Source organism: Notolepis coatsorum (genome assembly GCF_963971535.1).
Source record: "Notolepis coatsorum genome assembly, chromosome: 3".
Taxonomy (NCBI): domain Eukaryota; kingdom Metazoa; phylum Chordata; class Actinopteri; order Aulopiformes; family Paralepididae; genus Notolepis; species Notolepis coatsorum.
This window is the reverse complement of record NC_140167.1, coordinates 38,507,145-38,520,255: the sequence shown is the minus strand read 5'-3', so window position 1 is coordinate 38,520,255 and position 13,111 is coordinate 38,507,145.

Here is a 13,111-nt window from a genome sequence, read left to right as displayed (position 1 = left end):
CCGACGTTTCCAGACTTCACCCATGAGAACCGAGCACAGTACACGGAGTTACGGATGTGCTTAGAGACAATGATGGTTGACGTAGCTGATGAACGCCACAAGTATGCTATCCTATTGAAGCACCTGAAGGTGCCCCGAGCGCACAACATAGCGCTGGCCTATGCCACCTCTACTACCCCATACACAGCGGCTCTAGCAGCGCTCGACCAAAGATATGGACGCATATGGGATTACGTAATACAAGAGATAAGGCATATTGACCGCCTACCCCCAGCAACAGACAATCGCTCACTAGACGACCTGTCTATCAAAGTACAATCCCTGGTAGGGATGCTGGGGGCGCAACGAGAAAAGGGTATGCACGAACTATACGCAAACTCTAATGTCGAGAGGATTTTAGAGAAGCTGCCGCCCGCCCGACAAGAGCGCTTCAGGCGGCAAAGAGACCACCGTGATCCTAACGGTCCCGAGCCATCCCTCCTAGACCTAGCCGACTTCCTGGCGAGAGAAGTCAGCAGCCTACGATTGGATACGTTCGTGCGGAGCACACCAAGCTCCAGAGAGGGACCTAGGAGAGCAAACGATGGCCGAAGATTGGTGACCGTCATGCACCAATCAGAATCAGTACCGAGCAGCAAGAACCACAGTACCCCCTCGATGAAAGAGAAGTGGAAGATGGTGTGCCCGTACTGCGAAAAGGAACACTGGTTGTCACAATGTGACCTGTTCAAGAAGATGACCGCTGAAGAAGTGAGTCAATGGATAAAGTCCAACCGACGCTGTTACCGATGTGCGCACAGTCACATGGCAGCCGATTGCCGTTTAAAGAAGAGGTGTAGTCGGTGTGACGGAGCCCACCTAGATGTCCTACACGACAGTAACAGAAGAAAGCCTGCACCTTCCAGCAGCACAAAGGCAAGTGTTATTTTGTATTTTATTTTTTTTATTCTTTTTTAAAACAAACATATAAACAAACATGACAACACACGATAAGATATACAAGCATTAATTGTCAGGGCACATCCAATGAGATCACATTTTGGTTAGTTGTTTTATATAAGATATACCCATAATACCTGTTATCTAAAAAAAACCCTACATACATATGCTCAGCTCGAAACCCCCCCTCCCGGACCCCACCTTGAGAAGTACCTCCACTATCCCTCGCACCTAACCAGACACTACCATTATAAGCTAGCTTTTATTCTCTCCACCACTTCTAACCACATTGACATTTTGGATTCACTGAGACCCAGAATTCTTGCTGTAGATATTTCATGGTAAATTACATCGAGATATGTAAGAAACCAAACTTTACGGCAAATTTTTTCCGGTTGAAACCAGCGTGATGCGATCAGCTTTTTGGCTACTGTGATACCCGATAAAACCAATCTCTTTAGCTGTGGATTCACTGCAAACTCAAAAACATCATTCAACAGCAATACCGAGGGGTGTACAGGTATATTCCAAGATACGAGTTTTGATATTTGTTGGGTCACATCTTTCCAGAATGCCTTAACTGGTGAGCAGTCCCAATACATGTGCATAAATGTCCCTTCGTCCCCATTTGTACATTGGGTGCATTTGGAATCTTGTTTGAGCCCCATTCGGCACAGTCTTATAGGAGTCAAGTATGTCCTGTGAATATAGTTAAGATTGATTTGTTGATGATCCGGGTTCCTTGATGTAAGTCGGACATTTGCCCAGGCTCCTTGCCAATCAAAGTCATTTTCCAGGTCTGGTATATCCCTCCTCCAGATAGAGTCAAGTTGGAGGGTTTCATACGAGGACGTTAGTAATTGATGATAAAATTCTGAAACAAAACCTCTCGATGTCTCTCTTGAGTAGAAGAATTTGTGGTATCTGTGGTGTTCAATTGGTCTGTCTAATGGAACACCGTGAGACTTCAAACATAGCTCTAACTGTTTGTGAAAAAGCCATGTGGACTTGGTGAGATTAAATTTTTTGGGTATTTCTTTATCACTACAAAAACCCTGTTTGTTAAAAATATCCCCTAATGAGTGTATGCCTTGCTTTTCCCATATAGGGAATCTTATAGGTCGTTTTCCAATTAAGAGAGCATTGTTATTGAATAAGGGAGTATGGTTGTGCCATTCTTGTGGGTTAGGATTTTTTTTTTGTGATTCACGCCATATCCGGATCGCATGAGTAATTATGGGGCCAAATTTTCGTTCACAGTGCTTGATTGGTAGTTTAGTGTGTGCTATGTCCTTCAGTCTATGTGGGGCTACTATGTTTTCTTCTATTTTCCTCCAAGATGCTAATGCTTGGGAGTCAAACCATGTTGTCAATGGACTTAATGAGTACGCCTTAAAATATAGGAAAAAATCTGGAAATGCCATGCCACCATCTGCTTTATTTCTCTGTGCGGTGGATCTTTTTATACGTGGTGGTTTGTTATTCCAAATAAATTTGTATGTGGAGGAGTGTAATCTTTTCCAGTAACCCTCTGGAGGGGGTAACGGTAGCATTGAACAGAAGAAGTTGATTTTAGGTAGTACATCCATCTTAACTATTGATATCCGTGCTTGTACTGTGTTCTTAAGTTTTGCCCATCTATCAAGGTCGTCTTTGATTTTGTTTTGGATTTTTGTGTAGTTGTGCTTCACCGTTTGTCTTATGGTAGGGAATATTTCCACTCCCAAGCATCTGAAATGTTTTACCATCGGTATCTGTCCTGGGAGGGTTGTATCTTTTTTTGCAGGGGTGTTAAGTGGAAGGAAAGCCGACTTCGGCCAATTTATCTTAAATCCCGATAAATCACCAAAGTCCTCAATCAACTTGAGCAGATGAGGCAATGTGGTGTTGGGGTTTTTCATGAACAATATTACATCGTCCGCATATAAACAAATTTTTTGTTGTGTGCCCTTGATTACGATAGGTTCTATGGATTGGGATTGTCTTATATATTGTGCTAACGGCTCTAATGATAGATTGAACAGACCGGGACTAAGAGGGCAACCTTGTCTGGCTGAGCGCGATACCGGAAAGATATCGGAGATGATTGTGCCTGTTATAATCATGGCCGATGGGTCTTTGTATAATACTTTAATCATATCGATGAATCCTTTTCCTAACCCCATCCTTTCTAGCACTGCCCACAGATACGACCATTCCAGCCTGTCAAAGGCCTTCATAGCATCCAGGGACAGTATCGCCTTAGGTATGGTATCCTCTTTGTCGGCATCAAGTACGTGCAGTATACGTCTTATGTTCTCCGTGATCAGGCGGCCTCCTATGAAGCCAGTTTGGTCCGGGTGAACTAAAGACGTCATATGTTTTTGTAATCTGATGGCTAATACCTTAGAGTACAGTTTGATATCTGTTCCGAGGAGGCTTACAGGTCTATAACTACCGCACTCGTTGGGGTCTTTGTCTTTTTTAAGGAGGACTGTTATGAGTGCAATATTGTCGGTTTTATGGAAGTTCCCCTCTTTGACTGAGTATAAGATCATATTTAGTAATAAGGGGCCAATTATGTCCCAACAAGAAAGGTACATTTCTGATGGGAAACCGTCTCTTCCTGGAGCCTTACCACTTTTCATTGCGGTTATGGCCATCTTGAGTTCCTCTAGTGTGATCGGTATTTCTAACTGTTTAGCGTCATCCTCTGAAAGTTTAGGGAGAATAATTTGATTAAGAAATGTGTCCATTTTGTTTTGATCGAAGGTCATTTCTGATTTATATAAATCGGAGTAGAATACTTTGAATGTATCGTTTATTTTTACCGGATCTGTTACAAGTACTTGTTGTGCTCTAATGGTAGTTATATCTGCAAATGTTGCATTAATTCTTAATCGCATGGCTAATAGGTGGCTGGGTTTGGAACCATGAGAGTACTGCTGTTGTCTTGTGCTGCGTATTTGTATTTCCGATTGTTGTCTGTATATGTCATTGATCTCTATTTTTAGTACGTTAACTTGATTTTCTAGTCGAGTTGAGTTGTTGTATTTCAGAGAATTAAATAACGTTGAGTAAAGCGTTTCCAGCTCATCCAGTTTTGTGTTTTGATTCTTGCGCATTTTGGAGGAAAAGCTATCCGTGAAGTCTTTGATCATTCCCTTTACCGACATCCATATTATTCTGGGGTCTTGCACCGAGTTTACATTCTCCCGTTGGAATACTATAAGAGCTTCTTTGAGTTGTGTAATGAATTCCTTGTTGTTAAGCAGCAACGAGTTAAATCGCCATCTTGGGGCTCGGGAGGATAGTATACCAAATGTACCTTTAAGGAGTAAATAACAGTGATCTGATAGTGCGTTGGGTATCATTTCCACTTCATAATTATCAAATAGTTTCTGTGATGCAAAGACATAATCTATTCTGGATAGTGTCTTATGTCTCGCAGATCGACAAGAGTACTTTCGGGTCGTGGGGTTAAGTAACCGCCATAAGTCCTTTACACCTGTAATCTTTGACCAATCCTTTAATGCCTTCGATGAATTCTTTTGTTCGCTGGAAAAGGCGAGGTAAGATTTGTCTATCCTTGGGTTCCAGATGGCATTAAAATCCGCTCCTATTATAAATGAGTAATCGGGAATGTCTAACATTGCATTGGTTAGTGTAGTGAAGAAATCTTCTTCGTACAAATTTGGGGCGTATACCGCTATCAACGCTATTTTCCTGTTCTTATGTTCAATCTTAGCTATAGTTATCCGACCTTCTACATCAGACCATACTCCCTTTAGTACAATATTCAACTTACGTTTAACGACTATTGCTACACCCCGAGTTCTCGTACCAATAGAGGAGTGACTGATATTATGGTATATGTTGTCCGCTAATTTACCTATGTCTTTCCCTAGAATGTGTGTTTCGCTTAGCAGAGCAATGTCCACATGTTCTTTTTTCATCAGTGTGAGCACGCTTTTGCGTTTAAGTTGGTTATTTATTCCCCCGGTGTTCCATATCATTATATTCAAACTAGCCATAGTCTATACATGTTGCATTGTAATTTTTGGTAATGCTTCTAGAGTGCGAGGCAATACTAGATATACATCCCACTAGTGAGGTCCCGTTGAGAGCCGAGCTTAAAAACATACATATATACAAATAAAAATCCCCTACCCTTCCCTCCCACCGAGAGTCGTACAGGATTGTGTTCCATGAACACAACCTTTGCGTATGACTCTCTCCCTTGCACCACCGGATATCCCAGAATGATCCAATTATCCTTAACATTCCTATGTATACCATAGGATCTAACACTCTAAATTCTACCATAAGTAGAATGTCGACTGTGGCTTGGCCACTTACCCGTAAAAAATAAATAAATAAAAATTTAAATGAGATAAACTAAAAATAAAGACCAAAAATAAGCTTCAATTGTCATGCCTTAATCACTTACATTTTATATGAACTTGTAATTTATAGTAATTTATAGTAACCCATGAATAATATGAAGGTATTGAACTGAAGAGAGAGCCTCAATAAATCAGAGAGAGCGGATGAAAAAGAAAGAAAAAAAAAAAACAAGTAAAAGGAAGAGAACATTAACTTAGATCTTAAAAGAGCATTGCTATGCTTAAACATCTAAAGTATTAATTGGAGAAGTAGTGAAATTATTTCCCATTAATAAAAAAACAATTTTTAAATACGTATATGCAGCATTTCCCCCGACCGGGGTGGGCGATGATCGTTGTGTAGAGTGATCTTTCAGCCGGCCGGCTATGATGGCTCTGTGGTTTTGCATCTAGATAGCTGTTGATTATTCCCCCGAGGGGCTTCTGGTAGAATGAATGACCACGTATTGCTGATATTCCAGAATGTTCCATATATCAAAGAATGCTTCGATGTTCTAGATTATTCCAATATGTCATTTTTACATTGTCTGAATGTTCCAGTATGTTCTGGAGTGTTCCAATCTTAAATCCAATATGTCCGCAATAATATACACGTCGGGGAAAGTATTCAAAAACTCTGAGCACGTAGGTCTCTCTGTCCCAAATCCTTGATTATTAAAGGTTGTACTATATGGTGACCTTGCATAACTGAGATTTAAAAGGCCATTTATACATTAATCTGCTCCTGTTCAGACAGGAATTTGGCTGCCTCTTCAGGCGATTTGAGGAGAACTTTTGCTCCTTGTTTGTCGACGGCGCGAAGTATTGCAGGGTATATTAGTAGGGGTCTGTATTTCCCCAGGTATAGTTGAGACATCACCGTCTTGAACTTGGCACGCAGTTCCACTACCTCACGACAATAATCTTCAAAGCAGTGTATTGGTACCTCCATGTGTTTCAGATTGCCTTTCATCCTGCGAATTCCACGCATAATCATTTCTTTTATTCTGACTTGGCGCAGTACAACTAATATCACTCTGGGCTTAGCGTTGCTGTCACTGGAGCGGGGTCCCAATCTGAAGCTCTCATCCACCTCCGGTATTTTAGGAAGGATTCCTGTTCCCAAGATTTTCTGTAATTCTGTGGCAAACTCTTCAGGGTTTTCACATCTCACTGATTCGTCCAGACCGACAATGCGAATATTCAGCCTGCGTTTTTGATATTCCATCTCGAATATTTTGGCTTTCTGTTCTTTATTGATTCGCGTGAGCTCCTCCGTTATTTCGCTGAGCTCCGTCTTGATTTCATTGTAGTTCCCCTTCATCTCGGCAGTTAGGTTAACTGTGTTAGCCTCTACTTCCTTGTAGATGTGAGTGAATTTGATTTCGTGGGCTTCCACTACTTTCTCCAGAGCCTCGGTGCGTTTATTCTGTGCTTCGGCGTCCGCTCTCAGCGCATCAATTTTGCCTTCAATAGATTCTTTAATAGCATCTACTTTTTGAGTTATTATCTTCTGTGATTCTGTGATCATTTCCTCCATTCCCTCCATTCTCTTCTCCATTGTCTTCCCCATTTCTTCCATTTTCCGGATGATATGTTCGGTATCTGCGGAGGTCTTTGATGGGGTTGAACTTGAAGCGGCCTCTGTCGAGTCAATACTTTCTGCTGTCCGCTGTACGTATCCTGGGTCACGTAGCGGGATCTCTTCGACTGGTTTTTGGTCTTTCCCTAGGTTTTTCCTTGATGGCATCTCGATTCTTTTGGTCAATATAGTTAGTTGATAGTCTCAGTTGATATATGCGTCAAGTTTTAAACGCATTAATGGTATATAATTATGATTTTAAAACGAAAAAAAAAATAACGGGTGAGCAGCTGTGTCACATGCGACCTACTCCATTCTACAGCTAAACCGGAAGTCAAAGGCAAGTGTTATGTACATTGACCCCGCCAGCAGCGGGGGCGCCCAGGTGCTCTTAAAGGTGGTCCGCGTAACACTGAGTTACCAAGATAAGGTCATGGACACTTACGCCGTCCTTGACGACGGGTCAGAGAAGACCCTTCTCCTCGCGTCCGCTGCGGCCCAGCTGGGGCTGCGGGGGAGCGAAAACCAGATGACGATTCGGACAATAAGAAGAGATCTAAAGACGATAAAGGGCGAGAATGTCTCCTTCACTATCGCAGCAAGCGGGCAGCCAGAGAGACGGTATAGGATTACCAATGCTTTCACCAGCCAAGAAATAGGCCTATCACAGTACACCTACCCCATCGCCAAGCTGATGGATAAATATGTGCACCTGCGCCAACTACCTATCCCGCTCATAGACGGTGCCACCCCGACCCTGCTGATAGGCTCCGACCATGCAGACCTCATAGTCCCGATAGACCGGGTCCACACAGGACCCAGAGGCTGTCCTGCAGCAGTCGAGACCCGCCTAGGATGGACATTACAAGGCCCCCTCGCTAAGTCTCTTAACCGAACAGCAGCCACTAACTGCCTCCACTCCAGAGTGACAGAAGAAGACACCACTCTCCTGCAGCATGTCGAGAGGCTATGGACACTAGAGACAATGCCCTTTAAGAACGAAAAGAAAGACATTCGTTCCAAGGAAGACATTTACGCTATAGCCCTCCTCGAGCAAGGGACAAAGAGAGTCAACGTCAACGGAGTGATGAGATATACGCAACTCCACTCCTGAGGCGAGAGGGTATGCCTACCTTTCACGCCACAAAAGAAGCGACGGAGCGGTATCTATTGAACACAGAGCGGCGCCTAGCCAGAGACCCCGCTCAAGAGACTGTGTACCGCGCTGAGATTAACAAGCTAATCACAGCGGGACACATAAAGAAAATTGACATTAAAGAGGCCGATCAGACGACCGAATCATGGTACGTGCCGCACCACAAAGTCCACCACAACGGCAAGGATCGTATTGTGTTCAACTGCAGCTACCAGATCGGATCACAAAATCTGAATAAAGAGCTCTTGCCCGGCCCAACACTCGGCCCCTCTCTACTAGGCGTGTTACTACGTTTCCGCCAGGACCAGGTGGCCATCAGCGGCGACATCAAAGGGATGTTCCTGCAGGTGAGACTAGTGGAGGAGGACAAGCCCCTGCTGCGGTTCCTATGGAGAGAGAGGATCGGGGATGAGCAACCAGCCATCTATCAATGGGAAGTCCTCCCTTTTGGAACCACATGCAGCCCATGCTGTGCTACGTTTGCACTGCAAAAACACGTCGCAGAGGACCCAGCAGCAGATGAAGAGGTCCGACAAAGTGTAGGAAATAGTTTCTACGTGGACAACTGTTTGCAAAGCGTCTCGACGCCAGAAGAAGCCGAGGCTCTTCTACTCAAGCTCCGCGCCTCCCTGATCAAAGGCAGCTTTGATCTCAGGCAGTGGGCCAGCAGCGACCCACAAGTATTGCGCAGCCTCTCCCCCGAGGACAAGGCAGCGAGCAGCGAGACCTGGATGGCGACCATCCCAGGAGAAGCCCAAGAAATGACACTAGGACTAGTCTGGCGCTTCAAAACAGACTCGCTCCATTATAGACACAAACCCCTGACCAAGGAGCAGGGAAGGTCGACGGCACTACCGACCACCAGACGGAGTGTATACAGAACACTCGCCAGACAATATGACCCGTTGGGATGTATTCTACCTTACACCACCAGGGCAAAGATGATTGTAAGAGCACTATGGGACAAGGACCAGGGCTGGGACGACCCCATACCCGAACACCTTGCATCCACATGGAGAGAGTGGGAGACGGAACTCCGCTCACTCCCAGGTGTTAACATACGCCGCAGCTACTTCCCACCCACAGTGAGGCCAGAGACATGCAAGATGGATCTGCACGTCTTCAGCGACGCCTCCGAAGTAGCCTACGGTTCGGTGGCTTACTTGCGTGCCCGAGAGGAGGGAGGAGAAATACATACTGCTTTCATCCTGGCTCGCTCAAGAATAGCCCCACGAAAGCAACAATCTATCCCGCGTCTAGAGCTCTGCGCAGCCCTAGCAGGAGCGCAGCTCGCCACGTTAATCCAACGTGAACTCACCATTCCGGTGCAAAGAACAATCTTGTGGTCAGACTCCACGACAGTACTCACATGGATCCGGTCTGATTCGTGCAGATACAAGGTCTTCGTGGGAGTCAGAGTCACAGAGATTCAAGAGTTAACAGAAGTAGCGAGCTGGAGGTATGTGGACACAAAACACAACCCAGCTGACGTCATCACCCGGGGAATGTCCCTGGATGACCTCACCCGTCACAACCTCTACAGTGACGGACCAGAGTTTCTCAAGCTCCCGGAAGAAGAGTGGCCTACACCCACCCCACGGGAGGCGAGTAAAGAGGAGGCCGAAAACACGAAATCTATGTTCTGTGGATTGAACACACTCGTCTCCACAGACCCCGACATAGACGATTGCCTCACCCTAGAGAGTGCGCAGCTAAAGACATTTCTGTGGCACCACCCAGAGGTTCAGCCCACTACTGACATTTCAGCAGCTGACTACGAAGAAGCAGAACTTCTTGTACTACAACGAGCCCAGAGAGACTCGTTCCCCGACGAGCTGGACTGTCTACAGGGAGCAAAGCCCGTCCCATCAGACAGCAGACTGCTCCACCTAGCACCCGAGAGCGACGCCCATAGTCTCATCAGAGTGGGTGGTCGTCTGCGGAGAGCCCCAGACTTACCGGATGACGTCAAGTACCCGATAGTCTTGAACAGCCGACACAAGGTCACAGAGCTGATCATAAAGAAATACGACGAGGATGTGCACCACGCAGGGGCAGAGAGAGTCTTCGCGGAGATCAGACGTCGTTATTGGATACTGCAAGGGAGAGAAGCAGTGCGGCGCTTCCAGCGAACCTGTCTAGACTGTCGTAAGTGGCGAGCACAGCCCAGTATACCCCGGATGGCTGACCTACCTCCCTGTCGCCTCCGACTCGGCGACAAGCCCTTTCACTCCACCGGTATGGACTGTTTCGGCCCGCTGTATATAAAGAAAGGAAGAGGAACCGAGAAGCGGGGGGGTATTGTATTCAAATGCATGACCACCAGAGCGATACATATCGAACTCCTTCCAACCATGAGCACAGACTCATTCCTTATGGCCTTCCGAAGATTCACATCACGGAAAGGCAAACCGTCTATATTGTTGTCTGATCACGGGACAAACTTCAAAGGCGGAGAAAGAGAGCTGAGAGAGAGCTTCCAAGCTATGGGCCCAGAACTTAAGACCCACCTCGCTCCATCCCAGATTGACTTCCAGTTTAATCCCCCGAACGCACCTCACTTCGGTGGAACTTGGGAACGAGAAGTACGTTCCATAAAGACAGCCCTGTACGCCGTGCTTGGGGCCCAGACCGTGGCGGAAGAAGTCTTAATGACAGTCCTCACGGAGATCGAGGGAGTATTGAACTCAAAGCCCCTCGGTTACGTCTCAAGTGATGTAGCAGATGTCGACCCAGTCACCCCCAACACACTCTTGATGGGGCGGCTGGACCCCGCGCTACCCCAGACAATGTACAGGCCTGAAGAAGCGAACGGCCGAAGAATGTGGAGGTACAGTCAAGTATTGGCTGACAAGTTTTGGAACAGCTTCCTACTCCACTACCTACCGTCTCTACAGACCCGCCAGAAATGGGTAAAAGAGAGAGACAATTTGACAGAAGGAACAGTCGTCATGATTATCGACCAGTCACTACCCCGAGCTATGTGGCCGGCTGGCCGCGTAAGCAAAGTGATCACCGGTGCCGACGGAAAGGTCCGAGCAGCTGAAGTGCTCGTCCAAGGGCGGACCTACACCCGACCCGTGGCGAGGCTAATAGAACTGCCAAGGCTCCCCGATACCATCGATGACGACCATGACCCCATGACTTTGTGAATTGACTGACCCTCACAGCAGACACTGAGTAGTGGACAGTGCGGTTAATCTGTCTCTGCTTAGCTAATTAGGTGGGACTAATTAGGGGGCGGCTGTTACGAAGGATCAGATTAAACCGAGTATATATATTTATTTATTGATATATATTGAATAGTATTTGTATATCGTTTGATATCCCTTGTATATTCCTTGTACATATACACGGAATATCCCTTTAGCCTACTATAGCCCATAATAGTTCATTCTCCTATTGGACAAAGGACCAGGCGCCAGGGGACCAGCCCCCGGAGCCAAGTTCAAAGTTACCGACAAGACATGTCTGTACTAGCCCCGGCCCTGCCCAGGGATACGGCGACAGAAATGAGAGTGGCACTATTTGTTCACCGTGCATATAAATATAGCGCAGGTGGATACAGAAGTTAGTTAACCTAGTTTGTTACCCACTAAGTGAAGCCTCACCCACGATACGATGTGTGGTGAAGTATGGCCTGTTTGGCCCCAGAATAGCATTGAGACCGCGTGCGAATTAATAACTGAATTGTCAGAGTTTGGCACTGTACCGTCGAGTGCGACGTATTTCTATTAAGTTAATAATAGTCTATTGTGTATGGTGCATCGTGCGGTTAGAGTTCTAAAGTGACCAGCATCTCCAACGCTTCCTCGTGTTAGCTAGATTCTTATCCAGGCTGGGCCGACCACATGGCGCTTTCATCCGAGGAGATCTAGGCGAGGACCGAATGGACATGTACACTGGATTACCTACCCGACGTCTGCATAGCCCTGTGCGGCTGGAATATATATTTGCTTTGGTACTGTGATTTGTGGAGCGGATAATCGCCGACGCCTGTGAGTGTTGGATTTACCCCCGAGAGGAGTCAAGGTCGAGTCGGCGCTCAGAGAGCCTGAGGCCGCCTAGCTTTCTTCACTGTGGAGCTACAGCCTACAAGAGAACCAAGCTGTATTCGTCTGCGGATCAAGAGTCTATCGCACTGTCTTCTGTACTCGAAGTCTCCCTAGATATCGTTGACCAGACGTTCTACTACCGACAGCTCTCCTACCCCCCCTGCCGGCTTACAACCGGGAGGACCCCTTCCAGTATATCCCGCTATATCATTAAGTGTACCATAGATATAATTCCCTAAGAGCCAGGTTGTATACTTGCCTCCTGCGTAACCAGAGAATGGACATTCAGTGTTGATTTGCCTACGAATACTCATTTGCCTTACAAGTGCAATCAAATGTAATATAAGTATCATATGTACCTTTTGCTCCATTAAATACTTGATTAATACCTTTGACTGGAACCGATTTCATTGTGGGAAGTGTTCATCATATTCATATATTGTGTACTGTATGGCCAGTAGTTAAAGTACATAAAGCGGTAGTGGTTTAATGATACCATACTTATCAATACAGTCAGGGAATTGTACCCCTCAGTTACACTAGGCCTGGCTATTATTATTATTATTATTATTATTATTATTATTATTATTATTATTATTATTATTATTATTATTATTATTATTATTATTATTATTATTACTAGGGCTGACAATATGCCCCAAATATCACATCACAATATTTTTCTTGGTTTTGACAGTATAATGGTATTTGACGGTATCGTTTTCCAGTACAAATTACAATGTGATATGATATATTCTTTTATGTCTTTATCTTGTAACACAATTGTCATGGTGCCATTCTATTCTGGGAGTGCGGGGAATTAAACAATTGAATGTCTTCCAAAATGTGTCCATGTTCCATGCAATAGAGCCTACTATTTGAGTGACCTGTAAACTATAGCCTTAATAGCCTAATTCATCAATCTTGTGGACCTAAGTAGGTCTGCGCACTGCACAGAGCCATTTATTACCGGAGTTTGAACAGCAAGTTTCAAAAATAGTTCTATAGTGTCAGT